Source organism: Amblyomma mixtum, chromosome 10, assembly GCF_055824585.1.
Source record: "Amblyomma mixtum isolate Tamu chromosome 10, ASM5582458v1, whole genome shotgun sequence".
NCBI classification, from domain to species: Eukaryota; Metazoa; Arthropoda; class Arachnida; order Ixodida; family Ixodidae; genus Amblyomma; species Amblyomma mixtum.
The window spans coordinates 15,658,827-15,677,355 of NC_143021.1; the positions used below are offsets into that span (position 1 = coordinate 15,658,827).

Sequence of the window (18,529 nt, forward strand, 5' to 3'; positions counted from 1 at the left end):
TTTTTTCTGCATTATGCAAGCAGTATCCGGGCAACTGAGAGACAAAATTGTCCTGGGCATCTGCTCTGCGGTCAAGAGTCCCGATTGTCCTGATTGTTTGATTTGCTAGCTATGTCGGGTTTCCTTGGCTGCTTTTGGTGCATTACGTGTCGCCCCGAGGAGCCGCTTCTTTTTTCAACTGCTAGGCACCATGCGTGGTGTCTCAAGCTTGATTTCGCTCTCCTACGTGTCATAGACCTCGTCCGCTCTCCCGCGGCCATAGATAGGTTTCGTGGCGATGACGATTTCCAAAACACAGCGAGAGAGGCTATGCAGTTAGAACACGGAGAGCGAGAGGCTGCTGCGATGGCCGAGTGCGCGTGGCATCGGGAACCTTAGCTGCTTGGCGCATCTCTGGTTTCTATTCACATTCATGTATCATCATTTTTTTTCTGCTTCATACAGTTCTGACGCGGGTTCGATCTCGGCCGCGGCGGCCGAATTTCGATGGAGGCGAAATTCTAAGGCCCGTGTGCTGTGCGATGCCAGTGCACGTTAAGGAACCCCAGGCGGTCGATATTTCCGGAGCCCTCCACTACGGCGTCCCTCATAGCCTCAGTCGCTTTGGGACGTTAAACCCCAATAAACCAAACCGAACTTCTCAAATTCGGAAGCATCCAAATGGCACTTAACAGCTGCAACAAAGAAGATAAAAGACAAACGAAAGTGCGTAAACGACAGCACACATCTAACTTTAGTTCAGGAGCTTAAATTGCTGGGCTAGTTGGTTCATAATGTTGTCAGGGTGGAACCAGCGGAACACAGACGCAGGACAAGAAAAAGGAGGTGCACACACCACACCAGCGGTGTGGTGTGTGCACCTCCTTTTTCTTGTCCTGCGTCTGTGTTCCGCTGATTCCACCCTGACAACTAACTTTAGTTTCCTGCCAGAGAATTCGGGTATCGAACCGAATTTCCTTTTACTGAAACGATCGCCACTGCACCAAATAAATCCATTCGCTGGTTTGTTCACGAAACACAGAACGGTTCCAGATAGCCTAAGCTAAGTTCGATTATTGAAGGTTACGGCATGCGAAATAAACAGAAAACATAAAACTAAAATTAGACTCGAGCTAGTTAGAATGAAGTTAGAATCTGTGTAGTTTGCGCGCTGTTTCACTCGCCCACGTGATTACTGCATATGAACGCTGCGTTATTTGTGAAACTAAATTCCCTGCCTTCATTGTACAACTCTGCTTCAGTAGACTCCCACCTGTGTTTGTTAGGTTTTGGTGTGTCCTTGTTAACTCTTTTTGTGGTCCCTGAGCAAAATGGCCAAATTTGTCGAAAATTGTTGATTTATTATTTGCTGAGAAAAACCAGGCCTATCAGCTGCTCACAATGGCTGCTGCTATAGTTGGCAAATGTTGCTTGGTCAGTTTAATTGATGTCCGCCGCCCTTCTGGCAATGCCCCAACTAACGAAGCAGAAGAACGAGAGGTAGTCCGGACAGCGCTAGTTGGATTGAGTCGTGCTCAAAGGGATTTTCTGATCAAAATAAGGGCACCCGCTCTGTACTAAATTGGATGTTCGGCTACTACGCGATTCTCTCCGTCGGGAATGCGGGATGGCTACATTTGCCGCCTCATTAACGAGGCTCCCTTTGTGATTCAGCTGGTGCATTTGCAATGCAAATACAACTCATTTCGCTGGACTCCATGTTGGAGAGAAAAATAAAAGGAAGAGGGCAAGTAGGTGGCTTTCTTGTAAACAAAATGTGAACAAGGGAGGAGGAAGCCTCATAGAGTTTGCAAACCTTTCGACGAGTGGAGTCTCATGGCACTGAGTTAAAAGGGGAGCCTGGAATGCATGCTACTGAGGGTATATGATGGAGCTTTTCACACGCTCGTGAGAGAGAAAAACAACTGTGCAGCGATGCAGAAGCTCCGGTTTTATGCTACTGTTATGTACGGCAACTATGTTCCTTTACGGAGACATCATAATTGAGTAACTTTGGGAGTGCCGGAGCGGGAACGACGGCGTGGAGGAACCAGGATTGATGGCTGATGAAAGCTACGAGGATGAATGAGAAGCTTCAATGGCTGTTGAGCAACTTGTTTGGATGCAGCACGACTGCCTACACATCCAGCTCTCACTACTCTCAAACCTACGCCGCGCCACCAACTCGTCGTTCTCCAGCCGGATTTGACGGTACTGCTGCCACTGCGGTTCTTGTGTTCGTAATTTTGCCCCCTAATAAGTTCATCCGCGTGAAGAAAGAGCAGCCTCTTTGTCATTCCTCCGGAGCGAAAAGTTAATCGGTCTAGAAAAAAATTACAGCCGATTTAGCTTACTTGGTGAAATGTCAAGTACGTGCGCTAGAACGTCGCGTTTCATTTAGATTCGGTTTGAAGCTGGGGTTTCAAGGTCAGTCTTCAGGCAAAGATCGCCAAAATCAGTGACTGGGAACCTTAGCGGCAGCACACTATAAAATTTTGGGACCGCTTAATGCACTTAAGAGGGCAGTGCGACAACGTTGTGTTTTGAATACGCTGAGCACGGATGGGAATTGATGAAGACGGCAACGAGCAATGCGCAGTGCGAGAGAGTGGTAGTTAAAAATGGCCTGGCTTAGCTTATGGTTAAGCCTACGATGCGAAGCATAGTCGGCATCGGTGAGACATTCTTGAGTCTGCAGTAAAACCATTTCTTCTGCGCGCTGCTCCTTTCGTTTCTCAGGTTGCTTCTTCCGGTAAGCACGCTCCTTTACAAGGCGCTGTTCCCGCTGTTCAGGAGTTTCTTCAGCACGCATTTTCCGTTTGGTAGCATTTCGCCGCTCGAACCGAGTAGAAGTACTCGAAGCTTCATCCTTCACCTCGGCAGCGGTTGTCGAACGCTGCCGTCTAGCTGCATACTGTGCACGTCGCTTGGCAAGCCGTACTTCTCGTTCTTCTCCCGTTCCCGTGGCTCTTTGTAACTTGCGCTTTGCGGTCTGGCGAGCCGTCCTCTCCCTGGCCGACATCCCGCTGCTCAACTGACTCAACGAGTGCGTCGCCTTTTGCGTGACGTCAGTATCTCCTAGCGGTAGGAGCGGGAGTTAGGCCGCCGGCGGAGGCTGCGCGCGATAATTTCAAAGTAGCGTCTTTCTGTGAACTATGCCGCCGCGCCGTGCACCCTCGCCGATCCTCCTCTCCCATCAGCGCTTTCTCAACGGTGATTGGCTCCGCGGGCGGTCTCCGGGAAAAGCGCGCGGAAAGTTCGCTCTTTTTGTGTTTTCATTTTTCGTCGGCGCCATTTTTTGGCCAGCCGCCGCTGCTACGACCGAGCTCCCTGGCATTGCGCGCTTGCACTTCGCGTTATTCGCGCTCTTTTAGTGCAGCGCTATGCCGAGTTGCTGCGCACTTCAGTGCACACGCTGGCGTGAAAAAGCCTTTGTTCTTTTCGCGATTCCGAGCGGCAAGAAAGACAGCATTAGAAGAAAAAAGCGGCTGCACAACATCGGCCGCAAGAACTTTACCCCGACGAAGACTGCCCACCTCTGCGAGCAACTGTGCATTTCTTCCAAGCGACTGTGTATACTGAAACTGCATGCATGCGCATCAGAAAGCCAACAACCTCACTTAATTCACTGATCATTTTGCGTCGTTATGCGTGTTATTGTTGTCACTTCATGGTTCCGCTCAACGTGCTATAACAGCGGCGGCTGATGCATACAATGTGTGTGCATGTGTTAGCAAGTGTGGAAGCGAAAGTGTTGGTATGCGTGCAGCGGTATCCGTGGTGCGGTAAATTTTTCGAACCTCTGGTAATGGTGCACATTGCAGTAATGCGGCGCCTGTCCCGAGCGAGATTTAACCTAGATTTTTTTTATGAATGCAACTTGTCTAACGATCTACGCTTATTTTTTGTTTTGCTGAACCGTTACGCTTCTACCAGGGGAGATTATCAATGCCACAATCTCGGAAAAGACCTCATACTGCATGCACATAAATAATTCATTTTTTAATAACTTCAGTGCTTTCCATTGTTGCCTGAATGTACTTAAGTATTGTAATATCCAATGCATGCCATTTTTGTATATTCATTGCTACAGTTTGTGATCATTCGCTTTAGTTGTGCATGGTCGCGTAGCCTTTTGTTCAATACATCATCCGCTCAAAAACAATAGGCCTACATCTCAGCTGTTTCGTTTCCATAAGCATGTTTTTGTTTTCTGTGTTTTGTTTTGAGGACTGCACCCAACGGGTGACAGATGTCCACAGCTGGCTTATTCGTGGTTTTTATGTATATTTTCGGCGTAAAACTACACCACTCATCTGTAATAAACATTGCATCTGAAAAACTGTGTGTCATATTGTGACTGTATTTATACTCAAGACTTATATTAGTCAGGCACTTGCTTTAGGATAGACTTGACTGTGGCTGACCAAATTGCTAAGACCCTATAACTTTCTTTTTGGTTTTGTCACGGTCGTTGGTATCAGTTTTTTTTCTTTCCTAACGTAACATCTCTTTAGGCGGATTAAAAAAGGAATAGAATGTGGGCGGAAAATTCCCAAGTGCGCCAAACTTTGGGGGTGGTCTACCTAAATTTGGAAGCCAACACTGAGTTTCCCATAGTCAAATTAGGTTGGATTCCAATTTTGGTCAAATATGGATAACGTCAAATTTATGGGTTCCAGAGACAAATTTTGGGGATAGCCCACCTAATTTTGGAGCTCACCATTGAATTGGTCATATTAAAATTAGGCTTGACACCAATTTTGATGAAATTCGGACAAGGTCAAATTTCGCTGGTTGAGAAAGCCAAATTTTGGGTTGCGGACACTTTCCTTGGATGACGGAAAATCGGTGCGCGGATCTTTGGCTCTCGGCTTCGGCTCGACATCACCTCAAGGTCGCCGACAGCGGGAGCTGAAGTCTTTCATGCTTAATAGAAAAAAGTTCATATTCGTTTTTAAGCCACCGCGAAAATTCTCAACTACAAAAACGATTAAGCCGTTGCATGTGCACTGCGCGGTGCCAAACTCAGACTGAACCTTAATGAAAAATTTTAGGACGGCCATCGAAGCAAATGCTTGTTCCCAGCAACCATCCCACTTCTGAAACTCCACTCGCGAACAACTTCATAAACTGTACTTCCGCGGTAATTAGTTCGAAGTGAATCTACATTTAACTAAACATTGGTATGCTGAAAATATTCAGGAATGTTCAAATATATTGTAAATATTATGCTTCATATACTATGCTATGTTGAGACAGACGGTATTGAAAAGTCAAAAAGAATGTGAGATGTATGCAGCAAGTGGTCTTGTTCGTGCCGCAAGCGCTCGTAATTGGCACTTTCATGGCGCGTACGACACGCTAATTTATGTGGCTCGTGGTAGGCACGCGTGTCGCATGTCTTTCTCGTGTTTTTATGCAATAACAGAGCGTGGAAAAAGCGCGAACTTAAGAGCGCGCGCATGTGTCGGCCAACCGCCCGGACGGCGAGCGAGCGATGGCCAAAAAAGCGTGCCGTGTGCACCGCGCGCAGCCGCCGGGCGAGGATATTCGAGGAGGAAAACGCCGGAGTGGAGGAGAGTGTCGCTACTTTCAAATTATCGAGGGGCTTTAGAGCTCGGTTGTGCGAGTAATATGCTTCGCATAAAAACGAGACGTGATCGGTTGCGGCGATAGAATAGTGCTCTCGTGCTGTGGCCAGCGAAACTGTTGCGTTCACGCCTCCGCGGGTTCGAAACCGAGACGCGACGCAGTCGCGGCAATGTTTCTGGAGTTCTAGCCGGCTTCAGACGCTCAGGCAACCCATTTTTTAAGGATTGGAAACCTTAGTGCAAGCGCAGTAAGAGAAATGGCAGAAAATATCAACGAAGGCCGGACGCAAAAAAGGCACCCCGGACGACAAGGACCATTCCATGCCCAACCACTCGTTCTCGGCGCACTCTTCACGCTCTCCGCGGGAGTCGCCACATTCTCTTCGCATCCAAGGCACCGTATTTCAAAAACCACGGGTGCTGATATCCTCCAGCCGGTATTGTAAAAGCGACCATGAGCGTTATCGGCTTTGCCCGTGTTTCCCTTTAACTGTCGTTTATCCCATGCACTTATGCGGAAGTCACATCAAGTGTTCACGCGACTCGTGCACGACGCGATACCGACACGCACTCACTAAGCGGAAGTGTGTACCGGCATGAAATGAATCGACCGATGCTGGCAAACGAAGACAACTGCTGTAAATTTCGCGGGAAGCAACTTAGCGAACCGGTGTTTGCCGTAAGCGGTGTTTGCCGTCTAAGAGCCTTGAGAAACAGGTTATTCTTTACTGCACGGAACTGCGGCATTGCAAGCGAAAGCGTTATCTCCCTGCGTCCGATATAGCAGAGGGCGGGGAATAGGATCTTTTTATCTGGTAGAGAGAGAGAGAGACCGGGAAGGGCTTATCTCTCGCCGACGCAGCCGAGTGTAGTACCAGCTGCTCGCTGTGCCGCACCGTCCAACCAGCCGGCCGGTTGACTCGGTGAGTCTTTGACGGGAACAACTGCTTCGCATGCGGCACATATGTCTGTCGATATAGACTGCGTGACTGACACCTGAAATTCTGTAATGGCAGTCGGCGGCAACCTTTTGCTGCGAACTGACTGCAATCTTTGTGTACGACAGGTAACTGCTTGCGACGGCCACCTGATACCATTATCCTGCGCATATCGTGGAAGAACTGGACAGCTCGGCGCAGCAAATCAGTCCACTTCGGGACAGCGTGACCGGAAGGACCATCACTGCCAGGCTTCCTGGAGGCGGCACTGCTGCCGCTAGACAGCTATAAAACCGTGGTTCGCCTGGTTCACCTTCGCAGTCGGCGGCAACCTTTTGCTGCGAACTGAGTGCAATCTTTGTGTACGACAGGTAACTGCTTCCGACGGCCACCTGATACCATTATCCTGCGCATATCGTGGAAGAACTGGACAGCTCGGCGCAGCAAATCAGTCCACTTCGGGACAGCGTGACCGGAAGGACCATCACTGCCAGGCTTCCTGGAGGCGGCACTGCTGCCGCTAGACAGCTATAAAACCGTGGTTCGCCTGGTTCACCTTCGCAGTCGGCGGCAACCTTTTGCTGCGAACTGAGTGCAATCTTTGTGTACGACAGGTAACTGCTTCCGACGGCCACCTGATACCATTATCCTGCGCATATCGTGGAAGAACTGGACAGCTCGGCGCAGCAAATCAGTCCACTTCGGGACAGCGTGACCGGAAGGACCATCACTGCCAGGCTTCCTGGAGGCGGCACTGCTGCCGCTAGACAGCTATAAAAGCGTGGTTCGCCTGGTTCACCTTCGCAGTCGGCGGCAACCTTTTGCTGCGAACTGACTGCAATCTTTGTGTACGACAGGTGAGCATTGCTGAAAATTCATCACTAGCCTTTTGTCTCGTTATGCCGCCGACTGCAATCTGTGCAATTTGTACCTTGTCATACCGTGTGCTTTGCTACACCTGCTAATATTATTCTCGGCTGTTCACAATGGCACGTTGTGGGGTTTGTAATGAGGCTCTACCTACAGATGGAAAACGAACTGTTTGCTGCGAATGTAGCATTGGGCACCATCTCGGTGACTGCTCCGGTCTTTCCGAGAATACATTTTCATCCATGGGACCAGGAAAACGTGAAAAATGGCGATGTCGCGTGTGTCGCGGGGAGTCACTTCCCGTGAAATCCAATGATAAGCCAACTGAAGAACCATCGGAAGTTTTTAAAAAAGTGGCTGCGTTGGAAGAAAAACTGATGGTTGTTACTGAACTGAAGATAAGCATAGATAGCCTCCTGGCTCTGCCGGCGCAACTCGAGAAGCTTGTCATGACAGTTCAAGGCCTGCAAACGACAGTTACTGAGGTTCAAACATCAGTAGAATTCTTGGCATCCGAATACGACACGCTCCTTGCAACTTGCAACGATGCCGTGTAGGGAACAAAGACGCTTGAGCAAAAGGTTGCATTTGTAGAAGGGACTATTGACGAACAGGCTTCGATGGATAATTTAACAAAACTTCTGTTTGGGCTAGATGGTGCATAGCTTATTTTGAAACGAATTCAAGCGCACAACAACACGCACACAAGAGAGGAAAGACACAGGACAGGCGCTAACCTTCATCTGATTTATTTGCAGGTAAGAGAGCAGATTATCTACATAAATGGAGACATGCGCAGTAAAGAAACACATCGTCGGGTTCACAATGGGTGCTCAAGATACCTGTACTCTGCGTGCAAAAGATTAACAGACGTGTCACTCACACAGTCATGCCCCCTCTTCCTGATGTGAAAGGCTTCTAATAGTTCACGTGCCGTCTTATCACCGCCTCTGCCAAGTATCTTTAGAGCTGAACGGCTTAGCGAATAGCATTGTTGACTCTAAGTTTAATGCCCTCACTGTGTTTTTTACAGCTAAAACCCATAAGGCAGATGCACCGTTTAGGTGTATAGTTAGCGAAAACGGTACATGGCAGCATGTCCTCAGTAAGTACCTGCAGAAACACCTAGGCTCTCTACAGGTCCATGACCCCTTCACTGTAAAAAACTCGTTACAGGTTGTACGGTTTCTCGAGGGTAATTGTTCAGTTGGCTATATGTTCTCTGTAGATGTGGAAGATTTGTTTTATTCTGTGCCCCACGAGGATTTGTTCAGTGTTGTTAGGAGTGCGATTGAAGAAAGCGGAGATGTGGATTTTCAGAACTCATGTGGGCTTTCTGTGGACAATTTTATGCGCGTTCTTAAGTTTTATTTGGGTGTTACTTTTATCTCCTTTGAGAATAAATTTTATCGTCAGAGACAAGGGATCTGCATTGGGTCCTGCGTAGCCCCCGTGCTTTGTAACCTGTTTTTAGCTTTTATTGACCGCGCCCTTGAGCAAAGCTTTAATGGGAAGGGAGTGCTGAAAGTTTTTAGATACGTGGACGATTTTCTTATTGTTTTGAAAAAACTAGATAACATTTCTTGCACCGAAGCGGTTGGCAGCGTCTTGGAAAGCTTTCAGCAGAACGGGAGGGGATTGAGGTTTAACTCCCTTTACAAGGATCGTTGCAGTTTTTAGATGCCAATTTTACTTTAGGGGTTGATCATGTATGTTGGGAGTACGCTCCGCGGGCACAGAAAGAGCTTTTACCTTTTGATTCCGCTCACTCGAAAACTGTCAAGAGGTCTATAGCCAGCCAATGCCTTGGGTCTGCTCTCTCGAAGTCGTGCCCGCATGCTATGCAGTGTAGCTTTAATAAGCAAGTACACCGGCTACTTACGGCCGGGTTCCCCTGCGCGGTCATTGTTTCTGTGGCCGAGGCCCTACTCCGGAAAACCAAGCAGGTCATGCTCGGCAAAGCGAGAACACTGGAAAGGCACTCGGTTAAACCGGTAGTGGTACCGTATATTCACAAGGTTGCCCATCATGTGAAGAAAATGGCAGGCCGACACGGCGTTCCTGTGGTGTTCTCCGCACCGAAGAAACTTGCCCAACTTTGCTCACGCATTTCGTGCGCGGAAAAGAAGAGTGGCTGCAGGAAGAAGCACTCAAAAAAGTATATCGACTACTGTACCGGTGTCGTTTACGAGATACCGTTGACCTGCGGGAAGGCTTACATAGGCCAGACCGGGCGGTGTGTCAATGACCGGGCGGGGAACATTTGCGGGCGTTAAGGGGCGGAGGGACACATTTGGCAGAGCATTGTGCGAACTGCAGAGCGTGCGAGCCGCGGCTGAAAGAGATAAAGATACTTGGCAGAGGCGGTGATAAGACGGCACGTGAACTATTAGAAGCATTTCACATCAGGAAGAGGGGGCATGACTGTGTGAGTGACACGTCTGTTAATTTTTTGCACGCAGAGTACAGGTATCTTGAGCACGCATTGTGAACCCGACGATGTGTTTCTTTACTGCGCATGTCTCCATTTATGTATATAATCTGCTCTCTTGCCTGCAAATAAATCAGATGAAGGTTAGCGCCTGTCCTGTGTCTTTCCTCTCTTGTGTGCGTGTTGTTGTGCGCTTGAATTCGTTTCAAAATAGGCTTCGATGATTCACCGAATTCAGTGGGAACTCAATGAAAGTGAACAGTACAGCCGCCTGTCCAATCTAGAGATAAGCGGACTGCCAGTTCAGCCACAGGAAGACCTGCGGGGCTGAAGTGGCGCAGATGGCTGAAACACTTGAAGTACGTGACTTCAACCAATCTGAGATAGCCTCCTTGCACCGTCTATCATCTAGACAAGGGAAGATTCCGGTCGTATTGGTCAGGTTTTCGTCCCCGAGCTTACGGGAGAAATGGCTGCAGGTAAAAAGCAAACTTAGGACGCTAAATGAGTCCCACAAGCTCTCCTCCGTTTTCTTCAATGAAAACTTGACCCGTATGAACAGTGAGCTGTTCTGGAAAGCTCGAATCCGAGGAAAGGAAAAATCTTTCAAATTTGTCTGGGTCAAGAATGGCAAAGTTTTCGCCAGAAAAGAAGTGGGGGCTTCCGTTATCATAATCGCGTCTCTTTCAGACATTGACAAAATGACGTAGGGAAATTCATTATTACTGCTATGGCTTCTTTTTCAAGTTTTTACGTCTGTTTCCAATCGTTCCATCCAGTTTCTTTGAGTTCTCTTACAATTCTTCACATTAACATTAGAAGCATTCGAAAACATTGGAATCAATTTCTGGTAATCGCACAAGACCTTTACCAAGTAGTAGACGTATTTGCTTTCACAGAGGTAAATATTGCTGACAATTTTACCTGCATGTTCAAGCTTCCGGGTTATACGGAGCATTTCCTTACCCGCCAAATGGGTAAGGGTGGAGGAATTGCTGTTTTCTTCAAGGATTCATTATCGGTTTCCAATATCAACATCTCCATCAACGCTGCAGAGGCAATGGGATTTGAAATTTCGTACAGCAACATTTCGAGTCATCTCCTTATCATATACCGACCACCGTCTGGAAACGTGGCTAATTTTATCACAGCATTGCATGACGTTTGTAAGCAAAGGTTTAGCCAAGGTAACCTATGCATAATGGGTGACTTGAATATTGATCTGTTAAAGCCTGAGAGAGCATCTGCACAAAACTACCTAAATGCCCTTGCGGATCATGGTATAGAAACACTACTTTCAGATCCTACTAGAGAAGAGATCGTAAACAACAGTTTGTGTAAAACTTGCATAGACCACGCTAACGTACGCGCGTCGGACTTGTCTTATGTTATGGCAGCTGTCATTCGAAAGAAATTAGCGGATCATTACTTTACACTATGCCACTTTGCTAAGGTCGATTCTGCACAGAAACCTAATGATAGCAGGTGTGTTATTACTATACTAGATCGAAAACTATTTGACAGTAAGGTGTCATCCTTCGACTGGAGCTCATTTATATCACGAAATAACAAAGATACCGCCTACGATAACTTTGTTTTGGTTCTTAAAAATTTAAAAGAATCCTGCAAAAAAAGTATCATTGTCAAAAAACGAAATAATAATTGCTTCTGGCTTACAGCTGACATTCTCGCAGCCATTAGATGCAAAGAAGCGCTGTGGTCAAAATGTCGCGCTTCACCAAAAAATGCAAACTTACGAAATGAATTTCGGGCTGCTAGGAACAAAGTAACCGCTCTTCTTCGGTCCTCTAAAAGGCGTTATTATGCTAGCCAGTTTCGCAATTGCCACCATGACGTGGCCAAAACTTGGGCTATCGTGAACGAACTGCGTGGGCGTCAGCGTAGACCGGTCAAGGACGCAATAGAGCATAGTTTTGGTCACTTGACATCCTCTTTGGCAAATGATTTTAATAACTTTTTTTCTAAAGAACAGCGCATTGCCCGTGCCACATCACGTTGGCTGTTACTTCCTTCTTCTGTGATTGACTCAGCATTTCTTCCACACATAACAGAGCCAGATCTTTTCAGCATAATCTCCAGCCTACGGCATAACAAATCGGCTGGAATTGATGGAATATTTATCAGCGACCTTTCCAGAAACTTCCAAAGCTTGAAGTGTGTCCTTCTTTTTATGCTAAATGATATGATTGAAAGTGGCTTCTTACCATGCTCTCTTAAACAAGCGCGTGTTATACCACTTTACAAGGGTGGCAAAAGAAATGATATCTCGAATTATCGCCCAATATCTATCGTGTCGTGTATATCACAAATTTTAGAAAAACACGTCTTATGTACAATGTCAGCATTTTTGCTGAGGCATAACGTGCTTAGCCCACATCAATACGGATTTGTTGCTGGTTCTGGTACCCAAACGTTATTAGAAAAGATGTCGGATTCCGTTCATTCTAGTTTTGATCAAAATGAAGTGGCATTTGGTCTCTTTCTTGATGTCAGGAAGGCATTTAATACTGTTCACCATGATATTCTCTGTGAAAAGTTGTTTTGCTATGGTTTTCGTGGTCCTTTTCAAATGTTACTAAGAAATTATGTGTCTCAGCGATCTCAGATGGTGGAACTTGGACCTGTGCAAAGCAGAATTATAGACTTATATAGTGGTGTTCCCCAGGGTTCCATCTTATCACCCCTCTTATTTAATCTCTATGTTAATGACCTCCCCAGCATTATAACTTCATCACAGATTTATCAATATGCAGATGACACCCTCCTCATCTCATCTAATACAGATTTTTCTTGCGCACTCCGTCAACTTCAACAGGACGCTACTAATCTATATGATTGGTTTCAATGTAACCTGATTGATATAAACCCCCAAAAAACTCATCTAGTGTGCTTTAGAAATGCACACAAGCCAATCCCGAAAAACGCTACGGTTTTTTTGCACAGCTCCAGTTGCACTGCATGTTCTTGCTACCCCATTACATGTGTTCCGTCCGTGAAATACCTTGGCATTTACTTTGACAGTGATTTATCCTGGAACACGCACATGGCACACCTCAGTAAGAAGCTTAGAGGCGTCGCATGCTTGCTATATGCTCTAAGGGCCTGCCTGCCATTTGCCATAAGAAGTTTAATTGCACAGTCTTTGGGGTATTCTCTGCTGAGATATGGCATGTGCTGTTTCTTCAAATGTTCTGCAACATGGAAAAATAGGATAAACCGTATTCTCAAGAATATGGCTAAGAGTGTCATCTATTCAATACCCCATAAACAGCAAAGTGTATTCCTTTCTTCAGGTCTGCCTTCCTTTGACATTGTGTTCAAACAAATCACTGTACTCAGATATTTCTGGAACTCTGAATTTCGGTTCCACAACGTTAAACCAATCCCATTAAGAAAAGTTTCTCGATATATTGTCCCTGCAGTGCGAACTCATTTTGGTATGTCTATGAGGTCATATTATATCCCATGTATATTCAATGAGATGCCTGATAATGTTTTCAACTTGAACACTCGCAGGCAGTTACGTGATGCTATTGCCGAGCTTGAACAGCTCTAGTGCATATGTTTTAATGTGCACAAAACAAAGAATTGATTTGGTAACTGAGGTTGTTGCTGCTGCCGGACGGCGCCCTACAAGCCCAATTGAGGCTTTGGCGCGTCCGCGTCTTGTATTGTTTCTTTGGTGTGAATAAAGTTTTTATCATTTTATTATTATTATTATTAATCCAGCGATACGCGACACCTGTCTAGTGATATGGGACGCTGCTGGGTTTTGTCGAGGAGTTCACGGTGACACACGAAGTGAAAAGAGCTTGATTGTCGACGAATGTTTCAGAGGAAAGTGTGTTGTCGCGCTCGCTAATGGAGTGAAGCTGTCAGCTGGGCATTACCGGCTCTGCTCAGACGTCGCGTGGATGGTTCCGTCCTGCTCTGCAATGCCGCTGACAAAAGCCGCTCACGCTAACCGAAATAATTTTAATCTACGTTAGACGCGCCTTATATTCGCTGTATTCCTGCCTTGCTATGCCCGCAGTAGCTTAATCGGGCGAACAGCTTAAGCAGTCTTGACGGGAAGTCCAGTGGGCAGTTAGCCTTGGAGTTCTCCTTGGACCCTTATAAAAATGGTCTATAGACAGTCTATGACTTCTTGTAGACTCCATTGCATTCCTATAGATATTTATTTTTGTCTATTCATAGTCTATAGACTCTGTATTGACAAAACTCTACTAAAAGTGTATGGCCATAAATCTATAGATTGTCTCTAGGATGTCTGTAGCATTTGTATTGCCTATAGACTATTCTCCAGGATTGGTCTATAGAGAGTCCGTAGACTTTATAGACAAAAGTCTATGGACAGTCTATAGACTGTCTAAAATTTTTTGTAAGGAGAAGGTTCTTAATTTTGTCCAGCAATAAACCTTATTTTCTATGTCCTATACTCGGAGATGCGCGCTTCGTGTATAGTGCTAGCTGAGCTCATTTATGCCTGAATGTTAACGATGGTGGGTGTCTTCAGGAAATCCCTACGAATTTTAATCAAAACCTATTCTTTCGCTGGCCGGTCTGTTTTATAGTACTGCTGCCGGTGCCAGAAACTTGAGTGATGCTTCCTGAAACACAAACGGAAAACGCTTCCTCAGTCATGCCTGCATAAGTCGTTGCGCCTAAGGATACGCTGTCTTGGATGGGTGATGTGTGTTTAGTAATTCGTCTCACAGCTGAAGCACCTGGAAACACTGGGCAATGGGAGGAAACCGGAGTCTTTCAATGCGAGTGCATTATGTGGCTCATCGGCAACGCAACCCGGAGCCAGCGTTGACCAGCAACAGTGGTCCCAAAAAATCCCAGATGACGTCACCGTGGTATATCAAGGAAAAATATAATTTTTTCCGTAGGTGTGGGGAATTGAACTGAAGACTTTCAGGCAACTCATAGGCCATAAAACCGCGTTGCTTCTTGGCGAACAAAAGTGAACCCAGTACATTTTTGCGCTGCCTTACCACTGGATGCTAATAAGATGTCTTCTCGTTAAAAAAGAAAGTACATCATTACTTAAAAAGTAAAAATCAAATAAAAATTAAAAGGAAAGCAATTATTTCGCATTCAAAGCACGCAAATAGTCTTAAGGTGCAAAAAATAAAAAAAAGTCGCACCACACAGTTTTGCGCATATTTCCTGGCTAAATTCCGCCTCCTATCGGAAGTAACTGCCTTCACCCGGTTTCGAATCCAGCCAGCCCGCCGTTGGACTTGCACGGAACAACAATATCCCTCAAGGGGAAAGTATACAACAGCTGCATCTTACCGGTACTCACCTATGGAGCAGAAACGTGGAGGCTAACAAAGAGGGTTCAGCTTAAGTCGAGGACAACGCAGCGAGCTATGGAAATGAAGATGATAGGTGTAACGTTAAGAGATCGGAAGCGGGCTGACTGGGTGAGGGAACAAACGCGGGTTAATGACATCCTAGTTGAAATCAAGAGGAAGAAGTGCGCTTGGGAAGGGCATGTAAGGCGAAGGCAAGGTAACCGCTGGTCCTTAAGTGTAACGGAGTGTATTCCAAGAGAAGGCAAGCGTAGCAGGGGGCGGCAGAAAGTTAGGTGGGCGGATGAGATTAAGAAGTTTGCGGGGATACGATGGCCGCAGCTGGCAAAAATCAGGGTCATTTGGAGAGACATAAACCTTTGCCCTAGGTCGCCACCCAACCCAAGCAACCCAAGTCACATGGCAACACCTGCCATAGAACCTGCCTTGTGCCACTGCGCCTCTGCTCACCTGCCCAACGGGCGGCTTACTTGCAAAGGTGCAGCCTGTGGTAAGCAGGAGAGAATCTGGGGTGGTAATCTGTTGGCACTGCCTCTAAGCGCACCGAGGTAAGCGGAATGAACAGCAGTTATCGTCGTTGACCCTAAAAGTGATCACGAACATTCACTGTGACGTCGCCATAGTCCTGGAGACGGGAAGTGACGTCAACTAGTCAGGAAATGAACCCGAAAGTGGCGTCATCATACAGGGAGTGAAAGCCGGAGGTGATGCGTTCACTTGGCTGAAGTGGCTCTTTATATGTACGCGTATGTCATGTGGTCTTTTGTAAAGGTCTTCATCCTAAGACCTTAGACCTAACGACTTTTCCCGAAAATGCCTTCGATACATTAGCACTGGTTATAATTATAACTAATGAGTAATTAGTAATAAATAACAACAAGAATAAGAACGGGGTGGAGTGCATATGGCAAGTTCTCTCAGATCATGAATGGCAGTTTAACAATATCCCCTCAAGAGAATGTATACAACAGTTGTATCTTACTGGTGCTCGCCTAAGGAGCAGAAAGGTGGAGGCTAACGAAGAGGATTGAGCTTAAGTTAAGGACAACGCAGCGCACTATGGGAAGAAAAATGATAGGTGTAACGTTCAGAGATCGGAAGCTGGCGGAATGGGTGAGGGAAGAAACGCGGGTTAATGACATCCTAGTCGAAATCAAGAGGAAGAAATAGGCTTGGGCAGGACATGTAGTGCGAAAGCATTCCAAGAGAAGGGAAGCGTAGCAGGGGCGGCAGAAAGTTAGGTGGGCGGATGAGATTAAGAAGTTTGCGGGGATAGGGTGGCCACAATTGGCAAAGGACAGGCCTAATTGGAGAGACATGTGAGAGGCATTTGCCCTGCAGTGTGTGGGGACGCGCTTTGCTCGTCCCCTATGGTTCGCTTCCCCGCAGTGCACCCTCAACTCGTCCCCTTTAGTTAGCTTTCCCGCGATGCACCCTCCTTAGCGTGGTTAGTTACCTTAATGTCGTGTCCGGTCGCTGTGTTGAATGCAGCGAAAGACGCACACGGTACTTTTAGACTTCGTTTATTTAGAGCCGATGAGGGTGCGACCAGCGTCGACCGAGGCAGCAGCCGAACTGGCCGCCCGAAGAAAGGAGGGAGCTGAGAAGCGTCCACGGGAGGGAGTGGCTTCCCAGAACAGGAGGAGGGTGCGGGGGCGCACCGTGGGGGGGCCTCTGGCGACAGCGTGCGACGAAGGGCAAGTGTCGTTAGGAGGAGGATTGAGTGGTCGTTAGGAGGAGGATGCGAACTGTCGTTAGGAGGGGAATGCGAGTGGTCGTTAGGAGGGGGCGCACACACACAAAAGCAATAAGGGGACACAACACTTAACTAACAAGGGAGGACGCGGGTGTCGCAGCGCCGCGGATGGCGCGACTGCTGCGCGCGCGATTTAGCGCGCTTGGGAGAGGGCCCTCTTCTGCTCGGGACCTGGAAGCGCACTGACGTTCACGAGCGACGCTCCGCTCTTCGTCGGCGGGGCCTCGTGGTGGGAACGTGCTTCCGCCAGCTCGTCCCGTCCGGCCTCAGAGTTTCCCCCTATCCCTGGCATGGGCGAACGTTCGCTCGTAACCGTGCATGTGGGTCGGACGTCTTCGATTCCTCAGCGCATTTTGTTTGCTAGCTGGCGTTATTGTTGTTGTAGCAATAAATGCCTTCTTTGTGTCGGCCACCGTGTCGTTCCTTTGTTCCCTCAGAGCAAGGCCCGCCGTGGTCGGCGTGCGCTCGGTAGAGTACGCGATCACGGGGAGGGGTCCAGCGGTTTGAGCTGCGTCAGCCGCGGTTAAACGGGGAAAACGTATTTATCTCTCCCCATTTAAAAACCACACAAGTGAGCGTAGTCAGGATGATGATGATGACTAATTAGTAAACAAAGTTACTAGTAGCTCACACTGACACACAAATGCCTTCGAATTCGCAACACATAACTGGTGTTGAGTGCCCTCCATAATTTTAATGTTTTGATGCAAAAGCATTACTATTGCATTACGTAAAAGGCGGCGGCATGTGTATGTGTATGTGTGTACTCGCACAGGAAAACTATCGATGGCAGGAAAATACAGGGTGACGTCATCAAGCGGTCGTATGACGAACACAGCTAGCCACTTCAAACAATCCCATACATGTCGTTCGTCTAGATTATCTACTTTCCACTGGCCGACCTCCATGCGGCGGCAGTTTTCCCAACGTTCGTAAAAAAATTGTGACGCAACGGTTTGTCGTACAGCATTCCGAGTGGTGTCATAATATTTCTCGTTGGTCATAACTTACAAGTGCTAGTCAGGTTGGAGGCTAACTTGCGACAGTGCTTTTCTTAGAAACGGCGACATATGCACCTTCAATTTTATGCTTTCAGAGACTTTCGTATCAAAACTGTGATGTAACCATTCGTCGTACAGCGTTCCGGTTGGTTTCATACGCACGCGTGTTTGAGTGATTGGTGTCATGGTTAGAAAAAAAATTCGGCAGGCACACTTAAAACTGCTTCCGTGTGAGAATGCGAAAGCATTGCTCTCCCTTGGCACTGACACCCACCCACACACACACGCCAGTACAACAACACCCGGAACGCTGTACGACTAACGGTTGCATCACAATTTTCATACGAAAAGTTGGTTTTGAAGAATGGAAATGGCGCAGTAACTACCTCACATCTCCGGGCATACCTCAACCGCGCTGGGAAGGCATACAAATGAATGTGCATATGTCATTAGTTCGGATCTCTGTCGCAAGAAAGCCTCCAACTTTACGAGCACATGTATGCATTATGCAACGAGAAATCGCATGACACCTCCCGGAACGCTGTATGAGAAACGCTTGCGGCACAATTTTTGTTACGAAGTTTGTCGGGAAAACTGGTGCCACATTCATGTCGG

At 47.2% G+C, this 18,529-nt stretch overlaps 2 protein-coding genes across 3 annotated transcripts in view; one reads left to right on the forward strand and one right to left on the reverse strand.

The window, feature by feature from the left end:
- The window catches only part of LOC149325196 (uncharacterized), a 156,101-nt gene that overhangs the window by 25,913 nt on the left and 111,659 nt on the right, over positions 1–18,529 (reverse strand). The window lies entirely within an intron of this gene.
- The window catches only part of LOC149325198 (serine dehydratase-like), a 57,661-nt gene continuing 45,551 nt past the window's right edge, over positions 6,420–18,529 (forward strand). The window contains exon 1 of one of the 2 annotated variants that reach the window (XM_089562437.1): positions 6,420–6,496. The gene's annotated coding sequence lies outside the window, so the exon portion shown is untranslated. Of the gene's footprint in view, positions 6,497–6,574; positions 7,369–18,529 lie in introns of those variants that run through there. The other variant, XM_089562438.1, reaches the window with a different exon arrangement.